Source organism: Canis aureus, chromosome 1, assembly GCF_053574225.1.
Source record: "Canis aureus isolate CA01 chromosome 1, VMU_Caureus_v.1.0, whole genome shotgun sequence".
NCBI classification, from domain to species: Eukaryota; Metazoa; Chordata; class Mammalia; order Carnivora; family Canidae; genus Canis; species Canis aureus.
Genome location: NC_135611.1, coordinates 108,667,121 through 108,681,571, shown reverse-complemented (window position 1 = coordinate 108,681,571; position 14,451 = coordinate 108,667,121).

The window sequence follows — 14,451 nt, the reverse complement described above, 5'->3', positions numbered from 1 at the left end:
AATGGTCTCGCCCGACTCCCGTTCCCTTCTGCCACTCCGGGACGCACCAAGTTTCCAGCAGAGGGGTGGGGGGATTGGGCCTGGGGACGACAGGTCCGTTTCGGCGGGCGGGACCATTGTCGCGGAGATCCGGGGGTAAATGCTGCGGGGGAGGGCGGGCTAAAGGGGTCCAAATGATTGGAAGAGGGGAGGCCTTCAGGAAACCTAGCTTGAAGGGCAGGGCGGAGGAGCTCAGTCGAGCAAAGAAGGCGGGGCCTCTGGATAGGCTAGTCCTCCGGGTCGAGAGGCGGGAGGTAGGGGTGGGCGGGACCATTGAGAGTCGGGGGACGGGGATGGAATTGGGTGGGAGAGGGCATCGTTTGTATGGGGGAGATTAGGGCAGGCTTGGGGGTGACCTCTGCGTGTCTGAGTAAGGAGGGTCCGGGTGAGTGTGTGCGCCTTGAAGCAGGAGTGGGAGTCCGACTGAGGCTGAGAAAGGTTATTTCTATATGGATGGAGGAACAACAGGTGCAAGTGCTAACTGGCCGAAGAGTTAAGGACCTACTCAGAAGGAGAGGCTGCCATTGGAATGTAAGGACCACAGGCAAATACATGGAGAGTTACACTGGAGAATGTGCAAGGGGCATAGCAAGGGGGGCTGATGCGAGAGACCGGACAAGATCAGCCCTGGGTGAAGAATGGGTCCTGTGTGGGAGTTGGACTAGAGTGGGGAGACTGGAGGCAAGGAGGCCAGAAAGGAGGCTGGAGTGAGATCCAGAGGGAGAAGAGATCTGAGCTGGGGCAGGGGCCCTGGGGACACAGGGGAGGATACAAGGCAGAAAGAAAACGCAAGAGGAGTGGGGTTGAGGGATGGGGTTTGGGGACTGACAAGTGGGAGAGGGGCGGTGAGGAGGAGGAAGGGAGGGATGAGAACCTCCCAGGGGACCTGGGCAGGTACTGAGTGAACCATGAGGCTGTCCATGGATGAGGACCCTTGGAGGTGGACTGGGTTTGCAGGAAGACTCCAAGAGCAGTGAACATGTCATGCGTGTGAGGGACCAGCAGGCTCTGGAGGGAGATGCTGGTGCTGCCAGGTGGTTGAGCTACCTGGCGAGAGGGAACTGAAATGAGGAAATGAGTTCAGTTCCAGAGGCTGTTCTGTGAAAGGCTTCGAAGGCCAGGTTTGGGAGCTCGGGGTTTTCTCCTGGGAGAGTTGGGGAGCCATGGGAGGAACGTGAGTGGGAAAGGGGCAGGGACAGCACTGGGGGATAGAGAGACTCCTCTAGGGCCCCATGGAAGATGCACTGAAGACAAGACACCGGAGGTGGGGAGGCCAGGGAGGAGGCTGGGCAAGGACATGCACCAGGTGGGTTCAGCACTGAGGGGATGGAGAGGACAGGCATAGTTGGTGCTGGAGGATGTGGGAATATCTGTCCCCCTCAACCCCCTGGGAAGATCTTGGAAAAAGATAAGCCTGCCCCCCATGCCTAGGGCAGGGGGAGCTCTGGGATATCCTCTAACCCCAGCTCTCAAGACAGACCGTCTAGGTTCAGGTCCCAGCTCTGCCTCTCACGCCTTGTGACACTGGCAAACTTACTTAATCATTCTGTGCCTCATTTTCATCTTCTATCAAATGGGTAATAATCCTGCTTCCTCCAGCAGGTTGCACTGAGGGAGAAATGGGTTCTTGTATGAGAAGCACTTAGAGCAGCTCCTGAAACTAGACCCCAGTTACCCGTTAATTAACATCGCCAGCAACATCTCTGCTCACCTTGGGCTGGTGCTGTCACAGTGTTCCGGTTTTTTATGTACCGACAGCTCCATGACCTGCACCAGTCTCTAGAAAGACCGGCCCAGGGACACCTGGGTGGCTCAGAGGTTGAGCGTCTGGGGTTCTTTCTCTTCATTAGGGTTTAGGGGAGGGGCAAGCAGATCATCATGAATTTCTCTCCAAAAAGGCAGTGTTCTTCGGGTCAGTCCTCCTGAAATTGGGAGGTGGGAATGTTGTGGCAGAGATTCTGCTGAACTTGTGCTCTTAGGGAGGCCACGCCAGGACCAGGAGACCTGACCGGACTGCTGGTGATTCTTCAACCTTACACTGGGAGGTTGATGTTGGGTTTTTTTCCTTCTCAGTTCTGGGTCTTGATAGTTCTGGGAAAACAGCGCCTAGTTACATCCCATTGTGTAGATGAGCTAAGTGAGGATTGTGGAGATTGGAACCATGTAAGGTGTTTTGATGTGTGATTGTGTTTTGGTGTGTGATTGAACCAGAATTCAGATCTTTAGACACCAGACCCATACCCATGATATCAGCCTGGTAAATGTGAATTCTTACCTTCAAGCCTCCAGAGGGTCCTTGAAGACATGGAATCTATCCATCCTAGAAAGATCCTAGGGGACTGAGGTCCAGGGGGAGGACAGAGGTCATGGGGACTAGGATGGGCACAGTGGGCTCCTGCATTCAGGGATGGAGGGATGGGAGGGGAGAGAGTGATAGATGTATTCAATCAATCTCATCCAGTGAATAAGACTGAACTTTACGGTCGGGTTGACTTAGTATTAACCCAAGCTCTACTGTTTATAGCCGTAACCTTAGACAAGTTACCCGGCCTCTTTGTATCTCAGTTTTAGAATCCATTGAATGGGGATAACATTAGCACTAATGACATCAGCGCATTTAACCCGGGCAGGGTAGTTTTTATTACCTCTCCTATGTTGTACTGGATTTAGAGAAGTGAACTAATTTGCTCCAGTCCACAAAGTTAGTGAGTAGAGCATCATGCTTCTCACATAGGCACTGGGTAAATATTAGAAACCATTGGGGCACTGGTATGGATGCTCTGTACTGGTGAGCTTGATCTAGCATAATCAGGTAATGACGAATCCATTTATAGAGGTATAGACACCGAAAGGAAGGGAGCGTGATCCTCTTCCGCTTGGATCACTCTTGATTTCTGACTTCCATTCTACATTCACTTTTTATTTTTTGTTGATGGCTCGTTGCTTGCTTGCTTGCTTTTGGTTTTTTAAAGCTGTGTAGAGTAAAATGCACCAATGTTCAATGTGTAGTACAACAAGTTTTGACCAGTATAATCACCTGTGTGACCAACACCCCAATCAGATACAGCACATGTACATCACCCTAGGTCATTTCCTCAGGATATAAGATTGAGAATGTTATGCAGTGAGAGAGGGAGAGAGCGGAAGGAAAAGAAGAGGGAGGAGGAGAGGGGGGTAGGAGAGTGAGAGAAAGAACCAGTGTTGGGCAAATTTCAGGGAGGCAGGTTTGGTTACAAAATAAGAAATGAGTTTGACATGCCCTTTCGTTTTCTTATTGTTAATTCTGGTCACATGGACATGCTGCTTTTTGTATCTAGAATTCCCCTTCTCAGGATGCCTGGGTGGCTCAGCAGTTGGGTGCCTGCCTTTCGTGATCCGGGATCAAGTCCCACATTGGGCTCCCTGCAGGGAGCCTGCTTCTCCCTCTGCCTCTGTCTCTGCCTCTCTCTCTCAGTCTATGTCTCCCATGGATAAATAAATAAATAAATCTTTAAAAAAATATAATTCCCCTTCTCACCCTCCTTTCCTGGACACACTCATATCTTTCAGCTTTAGTGTCGTGGCTAGGGAAATTCCTTGCTCTGCTCCGTTAGTCTGTCATGTATCAAAAGTCCATGACAGGGCGTGACTTCCTGGTGTTTCAATTGTGTGCATGTCTGGCACATACACCAGGCTGTGCACTCCCAGAGGAACTACCACTTACTCACCTCTGTGTCCCCAATATGGGCAGGTCCATAGAGGGGCGTGACAGTCATTGGCTGGAAAGTCCCATGTCAACGCTCCTCACTGGTGCTGTTGCTTACTGAACACCACACGTGTCCAGTGTTCTGCTGAAGCCTGGTGTGCACATCTCACTTATTCCTCACAGCAACAACTATGTTAAAAAAAAAAAAAACTGTGCTTGTCACCCATGTTCACAGGATGCAGGAGCCTTGAGAAGCAATATCAGTCCAAATGACGCACTCCCCAAATACAAGGTTGGAAGGAAGAATGGGAAAAAGAAAAACTGAGTCTGAGCTTTGTTTTTTCCTAGGGAGTAGTCAGTAGGATTCATTCTTTCTTTTGTTTATTTACTAGTATTTTTTGAGTGCCTACTATGTTCTGTGGCTTGAGGTTCCAGCAATGAATAAAACCAGGTCTTATTCTCTTGTTATGAAATTTACATTTGGTGGATAGAGACAGACACACTCTTCCCACCTGGAATTTGGTTGTGGATATGTCCTGGTTGTCCACACAGCACACATTCCCTCCTCTTAAAAGTACCTGGATTTTATTTCTTTTAGGAAAGAGGGAAAGGGAGAAGCAGACTCCCCACTGAGCAGAGAGCTCGATTTGGGGCTCAATCCCAAGACCCCAGGATCATGACCTGAGCCAAAGGCAGATGCTTAATCGACTAAACCACCTAGGCACCCCACAATTTTATATTTTTTATAGTTACATGTGTTTGCCAAATTGACTTGTATTGTAGTGGGATTTCATTTTCAGCTTAATTTCTTTTAACCTGACTATTGATGAGATGGGGACTCTACCATATATTTATTGACTACATGTCTCATAATCGAGGTGTCCAGTCAAGCCTTTTGGCTTCTTTCCAGTTAGGTCTTCTGCCCTTTTGTTATTAATTTTTAGTAGTTCATGTGCACATCAGTTTGAAGAAAAGTTTTTAATTTTAACATAGCAAACCAGCTTTATCTTTTTTATAGTTTGAATGCAGGGAGAAAGTGCACAGGCCTGGAGTTCTGCTTTAATTGGCAAAGAGAGTGGAGGCATAAGGCTTTTGCAGGCTTACTTTTTATTCTGTGTTTAAAACATAAAAGCAGGGATCCCTGGGTGGCTCAGCGGTTTGGCGCCTGCCTTTGGCCCAGGGCGCAATCCTGGAGTCCCAGGATCGAGTCCCACGTCGGGCTCCCGGCGTGGAGCCTGCTTCTCCCTCTGCCTGTGTCTCTGCCTCTCTCTCTCTCTCTCTCTCTCTCTCTCTGTCTGTCTATCACGAATAAATAAGTAAAATCTTAAAAAAAAAAAAAAAAAAAACAACATAAAAGCAGGCACACCTGGCTGGTCCAATCGGAAGAGTATGTGACTTTTGATCTCTGGGTTGTGAGTTTGAGCCCCACATTGGGTGTGGAGATTACTAGAATGAATGAATGAGTAAATATAAAAGCAGGAATTTAAAGCATGGGAAAAGAAAAGAACAGCAGCCCAAACAGATATTGAAACCACCCAAGAGGGATCCCTGGGTGGCGCAGCAGTTTGGCGCCTGCCTTTGGCCCAGGGCGCGATCCTGGAGACCTGGGATCAAATCCCATGTCAGGCTCCTGGTCCATGGAGCCTGCTTCTCCCTCTGCCTGTGTCTCTGCCTCTCTCTCTCTCTCTCTCTCTCTCTCTCTGTGACTATCATAAATAAATTTTAAAAATTAAAAAAATAAAAAAAAAATTTAAGAAACCACCCAAGATCTCTGTAACAGAGAAGCCTGAAGCACGGAGCCTAGAAACTAGAGTGGAGGGGTGGGGGGGCAAGCTGGCTCTTTATCTACTGTGTGGCTGGCAGTATTTTTTTTTTTTAAGATTTTATTTATTTATTTGAGACAGAGAGAGAGAGAGCCTGAGCAGGGGGAAGGGTCTGAGAGAGAATGAGAGAGAAGCAGACTCACTGCTGAGCAGAGAGCCCGATGTGGGGCTCCATCCCAGGACCCCAGCATCAGAACCTGAGCCAAAGGCAGCCGCTTAGCTAAGCGGGTGACTAAGCCACCCAGCACCCCACACACACACCCCTACCCCCCCCAACCCCCCCGCAATGTGTTTATTGGGATGGCTGTGTTTGTCTTGGAAGTGAAGGCCTTGGCAAGCAAAGCTTAAGTGAGGCATTTGTATTATCAAAAGAAAAGCCACCTGTCAATGGCTTTCACTAAATCAAAGAAATGCAAATCAAAACCACAATAAAATGTCACTTTACAACTGTTAGAATGGCATTTTCAAAGCTGTTGGTGAGGCGGTGGGGAAAAGGAAACCCTCAAGCACTGTTAGAAAGAACGAAAGTCGGTACCACCCCCTATGAAGCCGGTATGGAGCTTCCTCAGAATATCCACCACAATGAGATACCACCTCACACCAGTGAGAATGGGGAAAATTAACAAGGCAGGAAACCACAAATGTTGGAGAGGATGCGGAGAAAAGGGAACCCTCTTACACTGTTGGTGGGAATGTGAACTGGTGCAGTCACTCTGGAAAACTGTGTGGAGGTTCCTCAAAGAGTTAAAAATAGACCTGCCCTACGGGCCAGCAATTGCACTGTTGGGGATTTACCCCAAAGATTCAGATGCAATGAAACGCCCGGACACCTGCACCCCGATATTTCTAGCAGCAATGTCCACAATAGCCAAACTGTGGAAGGAGCCTCAGTGTCCATCGAAAGATGAATGGATAAAGAAGATGTGGTTTATGTATACAATGGAATATTCCTCAGCCATTAGAAACGACAAATACCCACCATTTGCTTCAATGTGGATGGAACTGGAGGGTATTATGCCGAGTGAAGTAAGTCAATCGGAGAAGGACAAACAGTGTATGTTCTCATTCATTTGGGGAATATAAATAATAGTGAAAGGGAATATAAGGGAAGGGAGAAGAAATGTGTGGAAAATATCAGAAAGGGAGACAGAACATAAAGACTCCTAACTCTGGGAAACGAACTAGGGGTGGTGGAAGGGGAGGAGGGCGGGGGGTGGGGGTGAATGGGTGACGGGCACTGAGGAGGGCACTTGATGGGATGAGCACTGGGTGTTATTCTGTATGTTGGTAAATTGAACACCAATAAAAAATAAATTTATTATTTAAAAAAAGAATATCCAGCAACCCCACTTCTACATACATATCTGAAGGAAATGAAATCAGCCTCTCAAATTGCAACCTGCACCCCCAAGTTCATGACACATTATTCACTTTAACCAAGACATGGAAGCTACCTCGTTCAAGAACAAAACTCAACTAATGGGCTTTATTCAAAGATTCATGAATCAGACAGCATCTCTTCTAGTAGAGACAGAGGAGTGGTATTAAAGGGGCTCAGAGGAGTGGTATTAAAATGGAAGGTTTTGGGATCCCTGGGTGGCGCAGCGGTTTGGTGCCTGCCTTTGGCCCAGGGCGCGATCCTAGAGACCCGGGATCGAATCCCACATCGGGCTCCCGGTGCATGGAGCCTGCTTCTCCCTCTGACTATGTCTCTGCCTCTCTCTCTCTCTCTCTCTGTGACTATCATAAATAAATAAAAATTAAAAAAATAAAAAAATAAAAAAAAATTTAAAAAATGGAAGGTTTTATAGGCACAGGGAGACCAGGGTAAGAAAATTATTAGCAAAAGAAAAGAAAGGGGCACCTGGGTGGCTCAGCCGGTGAAGCGTCTGATTCTGGATTTTGGCTCAGGTCATGATATCAAGGTCCTGGGATCGAGCCCCATCGTGCTGGGCATGGAGCCTGCTTAAGATTCACTCTTACTCTCTGCCCCTCCCCCTGCTCTCTCAATCTTTCTCTCTTGAATAAATAAATAAATCTTTAAAAAGAAAGTAAAGACAAATGCTCTAGGCCAACTCATCCTTAGGGAAGAAGGAATGGCAAGGGTCTTATCATGCAGATGACTTTGCCAGTGGTGATCATGGAATTTCAGATTGACTGTTTCAAGGTGACATTTTTGAGAGATTTTGAACCCTCAATTAAGTCTTGGTTTGCTGTCATGTGGGCAAATGACTCAGGTTAAGACACACTGCTTCTTTTCCAAAACAATCCAGTGTCCGCAGGTGGATGAATGGACAAAGAAAAGTGGTATACATGCAATAGAATATTATTCAGCCCCGAGAAAGGAGGAAATCCTGCCACCTGTGACAACATGGATGATAGGGAGAGGGAAGCGCTTATACTAAGTGAAATAAGTCAGACAGAGAAAGGCAAATACTGTAGGATCTCCCTTTCATGTGGAACCAAAAAGAGAAAAAAAGTCCAATTCAGAAACAGAGTAGAATGGTCATTACTAATTGCTGGTGATGGGGGACTTGGGGAAATTCAGGACAAAGGGTAAAAACCTTCAGTTAGAAGATGAATAAGTTTTGGGGATGTAATGTACAATATGGCGACTACAGTTAATAATACTGTATTATAGACTTGAAAGTTGTTCAAACCCATTCTCACTGCACACGCACACACACATGCACACAAAATGTGAGATAAATTGTTAATTAACCCAATGTAACAATCACTTCACAAGATACATGTATAGCAATCATTATGTTGTACACTTTAAATATATACAATTTTGTCAATTATACCTGAATGAAGCTGGAGAAAATATAAATGAAATATGACTTGATTCTCTTAAAACCAGCACAAAATATTTCAAAGTTAAAAATTCATATAAGGGCACCTGGGTGGCTCAGTCAGTTAACCATCTGCCTTCAGCTCAGATCATGATCTCAGGGTCTTGGGTTTGAGCCCTGTGTTGTGCTCCCGGCTCTGCATGAAATCTGTTTCTTCCTCTCCCTCTGGTGTTCCCCCTGCTTGTTCTCTCTCTCTCTCAAAGAATAAATAAAATCTTTTTAAAAACATATAAACAATCAAGCAATAACCTACATCCCAGAACTGTTTAGGATTTAAAACATTACAAATGCTGACAAGGCCCTAGGTGTACTCTTCCCATAGCCCATAGAGCATTACAAAGGAGACAGTAGGCTCCAATGGAGTCACTTAGACTAAACCCCACCAAGACTTAACACCTAACCTAACTCTAGCTTGAGCTTCTCCCAGAAATATGAATTTTAGCCAGCCAACGTGGGTGTCCTGGCCAGTAATCACAAGGAAGTGACCAGTCCACCAATAGACCCCATTTCCCTTAGAAGGACAACCTTGCCTAAAACAATGCATCCATGGCTAATAATCACCTGCCTTTCCTCACTTTGAAACCATTTCCTTTCTGTAGCCCTTTTGAGCTCCTTTTTTTTTTTTTTTTTTTTTTTTTTTTGCTGGATAGATTGCTGCCAGATTCACAAATCATTCAATAAAGCCAATCAGATCTTTAAAATGTAACACAAGTGACCACTATCCTGAATTATATGTCTCATTTTTATGTTTTCCTTCAGTCTTGCCAATATGTACATTTTCCTATGAAAATACATCCTACATTGCTTTGCATAATTTTATAATCAATACAAGGCTACATATTGCATGTACACTTCTGCAGGTTCATCCAATACCTTGAAATAATTTATCAGACTAGCTAAGTATTGATAATGCTTTCCCAAAGTATAATCATTTAAAAAATAACAATTCAAAATTAAACTAAAAACATTTCTGATGTCATGGCATTTGTTTCCTCAGATAAATGATAATGTAGATTCCTCTGCATTGGAAAGAAGTGGTGGGGTATCAGGTGAGTCACTGAATGCTCTTTGAGAAGAGGTAATTCTCACCTTTGAAAGGGCAGAAATAAATTTGGAAATAATTTTATTACTTTCCATTAGCACAAGAGGGCAGATGGTTAGGTAGCATGATGAAATACTTCCAGCAATTCTCTCCAGTCTTGGGTTTTCCTCAGGTCCAGAAGTCAAATAGATGGTAAGGCAGTTGCCTGAACAGTAAAAGAACACAAAGCAACTTACCAGCAAAAGTGCACTGTGGGTGGCTTTGATTTCAGGAGGTGGCTGGGAAGAGAGGCTGGGGCTGTGAACATGCTGGGCTCTCTTGTGGTGTCTGCACAAGAGATTCACCATATGGATGCCGGACCACACCATGAGGACCACAACAGCAGATCTCAAATCACCATGACACTTATTAATGCCATTGGATAGTGAGGTTTATTCTGCTTAGTTTGACAGTATCCTTGATAATGTCCAAACCCAACAGTACTGAAATTGGTATTGGCTTGTAAGCTTCCAATGATTTGGATATATATGAGCATGTTTTGATCCAGAAAGAAAGGAAAGAGGGGAAATTGCATGTAGAGATTTTTTTTTAAAGATTTTATTCATGAGAAACACAGAGAGAGAGGCAGAGACATAGGCAGAGGAAGAAGCAGGCTCCCTGTGGTAGCCTGATGTGGAACTCCATCCTAGGACCCCAGGAGCACAACCTTAGCCAAAAGCGGATGCTCAGCCACTGAGCCACCCAGGTGCCCTGCATGTAGAGATTTTAGATTTCAGCCACACCCATCTAGAATTACTGGAACTGATAGTGATGGCCTGTAAGGCACTCAGGAGAGAGGTCATACTGATGGGAAGATGCTGAGAGACTCTGTATGTGTACAACATTGCCTTACACTCAACATCGTCTGGGAAATTACTCATTCCAAATGATGACATGACATTTGGAATCAACCTGAACATGATGGTGAATGAAGACATTGACTAATGTCAGGTGTATGAAAATGAAGTCTGTGGGCTTTTTCAGGGGAGACGGAGTCAAGAAGGTGTACATACGTACCATGAAGAGCAATGAGTTCCACGTGAACGCAATACAAATTTGACCTATGAGCAAAAAAACAAAAATCACATCCCATGGAAACAGAAAGCAGGGGTACCTAGGTAGCTCAGTGGGTTAAGTATCTGCCTTTGGCTCTGGTCCTGATCTCAGGGTCCTAGATCAAGCCCCATGTCAGGCTCCCTGCTTGGTGGGGAACCTGCTTCTTCCTCTCCTTCTGCCTGCTCCTCCCCCTGCTTGTGCTATCCCACACTCTCTGTCAAAAAAATAAAATATTTTTAAAAATTTTAGAGCATCAGGGGATCCCTGTGTGGCTCAGCAGTTTAGCGCCTGCCTTCAGCCCAGGGCATGATCCTGGAGTTCCGGGATCAAGTCTTGCATCGGGCTCCCTGCGTGGAGCCTGCTTCTCCCTCTGCCTGTGTCTCTGTCTGTCTCTCTCTCTCTGTATCTCATGAATAAATAAAATCTTTTAAAAATTTTTAGAGCATCAGAAATGGTAAATATATGGGCATATATCGTAAATAATACTCCTCATGGGCTCTTAAAATATATTCAGCAATTGAGTGTAAAAACCAGGGATGCATGAGTGGCTCAGTCAAGCATCCAACTCTTGATTTCAGCTCAGTTCATGATCTCAGGATGATGAGATCGAGCCCTGCCACAAGCTCTGAGCTCAGCGCTGAGGCTGCTTGAGACTCTCTCTCCCTCCCCTTTGGCCCCTCCACCCGTTTATGCTTTCTGTATCTCTTTCTAAAATAAAGAAATAAAATCTTAAAAACAAAAGAAAGACAAAAACAAAAAACAAAAGAAAGTAAAAAACATATAAAACATTTTTCCTTTTGGGACCTTATTATATAGAGAGACATAGTCTCAAAACAACCCAGTCATAGAAGGTACCATGGCCAAAATGGTGCTAAGGTTTCTAGATTCCACTATAATTAGTACAGTATGGATAGTAACACTAATGCATTCAGTGTGTATCCTTTTATCTGTAACTCAATCACTAAAAAATACACAACCACATATTGTGGAAAACACAGTAGATAAATTAAGGTGGAATGCTAAAAACTCTTCAAGTAACCCATGGAAAAGCCAAGAAAGGAAAGACAGGCATACAGCACAAAGGGAAGAAACAGAAAACAAGTACTAAAATGGCTGACCTAGGCTAAATCCTAATCTTTCGAGAATTATGTTAAATGTAAATGGCTGAACACACCACTTAAAGCAGATTGTCAAAGTGGGCTAAGAAAACAAAAACAGGGCAGCCCTGGTGGCCCAGTGGTTTAGTGCCACCTTCAGCCCAGGGCGTGATCCTGGAGACCCGGGATTGAGTCCCACGTCGGGCTCCCTGCATGGAGCCTGCTTCTCCCTCTGCCTGTGTCCCTGCCACTCTCTCTCTCTGTGTCTCTCATGAATAAGTAAATAGAAGCTTAAACAACAACAACAACAAAAAACTGACCCAACTGTATTCTGTCTCCCATGAGCTCACTTCAAATATAATGAAATAACGAGGTTCAAAGTCAAAGGATAGCAATAGTTACGTCATGCAAACACTGATCCAAAGGCAGCTGGGATGGGTATAAAATGGGAGGATCTGATGGCAGGACCTGCTTATTTTTGTGACATGCTTAGCCAGGAGGGTCTCTCTCAGAATCAGCTGAATGTTCCTCCTTTTCCCTCTTACAGCTTCTGTGGAGACCAGTAATGCATACTCCATCTCTGTGTTTCATGGAGCTGTTCCATGAAAGCCCAATGTACCCATTCCTGGTACCAGCCAATACACCAGAGGCAAATGGGTTTCTTGCCAGCACTTGCATTTGCTTCCACTTCTGACCTGTACTCCATCAAGAGGACTTCATCATTCCAGTATAAATAGCAATAGATGGGACGCCTGGGTGGCTCAGCGGTTGGGTGCCTGCCTTTGGCTCAGATTATGATCCTGGATCTGGGATCGAGTTCTGAACTGGGCTCCCTGCGAGGAGCCTACTTCTCCCTCAGCCTGTGTCTCTGCATCTGTGTGTGTGTGTGTGTCATGAATGAATAAATAAATCTTTAAAAAAATAGCAATAGATAAAACGCTAAAGACACAGAATATTAAAATAAAAAAAAAACAACTTGTGAATGTCATGAAAGTCCTCAAAAGAGAGTTTCTGTAAGCCTTCCTGGCTTAATTGTTAGCAGGTGACACCTCAGATATAACGTTGACTGGAATTGCTTCTCACATTACTCAGGAGAACTGGTCACCCTGGACCCTGTCAATCATAAACACAGAGAAAAGAAATGTGTCAATGGATGAAATAGGAATTTCTTTCAACCTGCCTTAAGAAAACCATTTCGTATGGATATTCCTACTCTTTTCAGATCTTCTTGAGGTTAAGGTATTAGGATACAGGAAGAGAGTCCAAGATAGCAGAGGAGTAGGAGACCTTAGTTTCCTCAGATCCTAGGAATTCAGCTATATAGCTATTAAATCATTCTGAACACCCACGAACTCAACTGGAGCTCTAAGTAAACTACAGAGAAAAGTGCTCATTTTCTGTTGTGCCCAAGATTACGTATTTGAGAAACCACCAAGGAGCCAACACCGAAGCAAGCACACGGAGGGTTTATTTGCAAGCTCGAGCTTGGGTCCAAGTATAGCCGACACAGAGGGGCAGGGACTTGGACCCTGAAGTGGGTTACAGCTGGGTTTTTTATAGGCTGGTCTAGGGGATTTTCAGAAGAGGTGGAGGAATTTCTCAAGTTCTGTTTACATTCTGATATGGGGCTTTCAAGGGCATTGAGCTCTGCTCTCATTCTAATATGGGACTTTCTACCACGGGCGTGGGCTCTGTTGTCTTTCTGATAGGGGATTCTCTGCTGAGGACATTCTGCGGTTTTTCCTGTAAAGTTCAGCTCTTATTCACAGGGGCCTAAGATGGCTGTACTTGTGCTAATGCTAAACTTTAGGTGGAATGGCCTTGATTTTTCTAGGCCTCCACATTTTCTACAAAGTGGGAGGTGCAGAGAAGTGCATCGGAGGCAATAGGACAATATGGGGGAAGATAAACATTGGAGGGGAGGGAGCCTCCTCCATCAGCTGGCTACCAGAAAATGATAGAGCAGCGGAGTGCACAATTGGAAATTTTAGAAGCCTACTCTGGTGAGGGACATCCCTGCCTGAAAGGTGCTCGGGCAGCAGAGCAGGGGCCGAGTCTTAGATGGGACAGGGTGGTCTCAGGATCCTCAGGATCACAGGAAGACCAGAGGTGCCTGAGTGGGGCAGAGCTCTCAGGCATCAGAGCAGGGAAACAGCTGCAATCAGCGGGTCCGGGAGTGGGCTTTCAGCTCAGGGTGGCCATAAACTGGAACTGGGGCACAGTCGATGCCACCACTCTCTGAGCAGGAGCCCAGCAAGTGGCAGAACTCGAGAGATGTTCCCTTCCTCCCCAGGGAGGAGCGGCGTGGGAGCGACCCACAGGAGTCTGCAGGATTTGGAGACTGGAACCAGGTCATGCCTGAGATAGAAACGCTCAGTCCCAGGCTCAGTGAACACGGGGTGCGGATGGGGACCAGGGAGATGGGAGTGATGGACTGCTTTTCCCAAGGGCAGAGCTGAGGCGTGGGCCCCCCCACCCCACCTCCTGAGCTTTCAGCTCCAGGGCTGGAGATTGGGAGGCTTCCATTTTCACTCTCATCCCCTAAGGCTGCCTAGAAAGCCTTCAGGGAAAAGCCACATAAAGCAATCCTGAGAAGCTTATTTAGCCTGCCCCCTGGCAAGGGCGGTGCAGTCCCGCCAGGGGCAAAGATACCTGAGAATCAACACATGCCCCTCCCCCAGGTCAGCAAGAACATCCTTCCAAGACCAAGTTCACCAAACCTGGAGAACTGCAAAACTCCAGGGCTACAGGAATACAATGTATATAATTCATAGTGGGTTTCTTTTCCCCAAAATTCTTCAGTCCCATAATTTTA